We start from the raw sequence: 2,681 nt of genomic DNA, 5'->3' as shown, positions 1-2,681 counted from the left end.
TCGCTAGACATCAGCGAAGAAAGCAGACTTTCTCTTGAGAATGTCAAGAGGCTTATTCAGAGGAATTTCAGTGAAAATCCTCTGGCTTGGTGGGATAGGAACAAGATCGAAGCTACTCTGAACGTCAAAGATGAGTGCAAATACGAGTATGTTCGATACAAACCTATCCAGATGAACATGGAGGATAAGAAGGATATGCAGATGATAATCAAAGAGCATATCAGTCTTGGACTCATTGAACCCGGAGTCTCTACCTACAGTAGCCCTGGATTTCTGGTAAGAAACCATGGTGAAATAAAGAGAGATAAACCCAGGTTAGTTATTAACAATCAAGGTATCAATAAGATATTAGAATTTGATGGTTATTACATTCCTAGTAGAGAACACTTAATTGATTGCATTAAAGGAGCAAAAGTATTTTCTAAATTCGATTGCAAATCTGGGTTTTATCAGATTAAGATGGAGAATGAATCGAAGAAATTTGCTGCATTCTCCACACCACAGGGATAGTGTATCTGGAATGTGCTTCCAATGGGTTTAGCTAATGCACCCCAGATATTTCAAAGAAAAATGGATAATCTTTTCAAAGATTATTTTGAGTTCATGTTTGTCTATATTGACGACATACTAATTGCATCCAAAAATATGAAAGAGCATATTAAACATCTTGAAATATTTTCTGATGCATGCTATAAAGAAGGTATAGTACTTTCTGAAAAGAAAGCTACTATTGCAGTCAATAAGATTGAATTTTAGGAATCCTTATTGACGAAGCAGGAATTGAGTTGCTGGACCATATTGTGGAAAATATCCGCAATTTCCCAGATGTACTCAAAGACAAGAAGCAATTGCAAAGCTTCTTGGGAGTTGTTAATTTTGTAGGAATCTTCATTAAGGATCTTACAAGATATAGAAAGGATTTCCGACCACTTCTGAAAGAAACGGAGAGTTCAAAGTGGAAATGGAAAGAAATCCACACCAAAAGGGTTCGTGAGCTGAAACATGTTTGCAATAACCTTTCAAAGCTTGATATACCACAAGACGGGGATGAATTGGTAGTCTACATAGACGCCAACGATTACAGATGGGCGGCAGTGCTCATGAAAAAGCCAACTACAGGGGAAGAACCTTGTAGATATACCGGAGGGTTGTTCTCAGAACAACAAGCCAAAGTTTGGCACATAAACGAGAAAGAATTCTTTGCGGTTTGGAAGGCTTTCAAAAAATGGCCTTTATTTTTACTTGCTAAAGAATTTACATTTAAAAGTTGATAATACTAATGTTAAGGCTTTCTTAAAGAATAAATTAGAATCAAAAATAGAGAAAGCTCGTATTATCAGATGGCAAGCAGAATGCCAATATTGTTGTTATAATATTGTCGTTATAAAATCTCATGAAAATGTTCTTGCAGATTTCCTGATGAGAGATGGAGGCATCTGAAGCAAACTCCATCATGTTGAGACTCAGGCACCTCCGGGAAAACCTCGAGGAGCTTGACAGAAGTTCGGACAGCTAGCAGTAAATGCTCAAGTTGCCGGACAAATCCAAAGAGCTGATCTAGACACGGTTCAGGTCGCAATAAGGAGTTCCTTATTAGCATCCACTTCGCTATGGAACGACTTACGAGAACCAATTCGAAAGGCATCACCTTCGAGGATGACTCACGAGTTGAGGGAGCATGACCCAAAATATGCCTTTAGAGTACAGGGCTCTACACCTGTAGCGTCGGATTCAAGTACCGATTGCATAAGGCCATCACCAGTCTCTGGTGAAAAGGCAACAATTGAGTCTCAGGAAGTGCAAACTCTTGTTGATTCGAGTCAACCCAACACCTCTCGAGTTAAAGAGGGAGAGATTAGCCTTAGGCTAATGACAGGCACCTCTAAGGCTAATACTAATGAATTAATATCTTCTTCTGCTTGGCAAGATTATCAGCGTATCTGGGAAAAATTAATTTCCCGCAAAGGAGTCAATCCAGGCAAGACCATTATCGAAACGTCTGGAAAATATAACAGAGTCTGGATGTTAGAAGGGTCTAAACCAGAAGATGTCAGAGAATGGTATGATTTTGGAGCTCTTGCTTCAGTTCATACTATGTCACCAAGTTTTCCAGAAATTTCAAAGCTTCCGGAGTGGATTAGTGGGACGGTATTCGATTCATGGCAGAACAACCCCCACTTAAAGAGAGGCGATATTCTAGAGATAAAATTCATTTCAGTTGCTCTAGAAACAGCAGGAAAAGGGTCTCACCCAGCATTTCATTCATGAAGTTGCAGAGGCCAGACATGGTGGCGTTTAATAAAATCAAAGTTGCCTCAGGAGAAGCTCCCTTGGTATTAGCTATTAGCGAAGACAGTATCTCTACTAGGAGAGCTTGGGGATTATGGGTCTGTCTCACAGAGATGGACAAAGACAAGTATCCATTCAAAATCTTTTCAAACAAAGTGAATGGATCATTCCTGTTAAATTCCATTACAGGAAAAAGCACGGAGTTCGCTGAAAGCTTATTCGAGAAAAAGAGGATGTTAATCTGGGAAAATAAGCTGCCAGCAACTGAAGCCACAAGGATGAAGACATGCAACATGTTGCATGTTGGTCAATGGCATAACTATCTATGCCCTTGCTGCGAGAAACAAGAAAAGCCCTTGTTCGGGATAAAGATTCGGGTCACAAAAAATAAA

The sequence above is a fragment of the Sesamum indicum genome, unplaced genomic scaffold (assembly GCF_000512975.1).
Source record: "Sesamum indicum cultivar Zhongzhi No. 13 unplaced genomic scaffold, S_indicum_v1.0 scaffold00127, whole genome shotgun sequence".
Lineage (NCBI taxonomy): Eukaryota > Viridiplantae > Streptophyta > Magnoliopsida > Lamiales > Pedaliaceae > Sesamum > Sesamum indicum.
Note: the sequence above shows the minus strand (reverse complement) of the source record.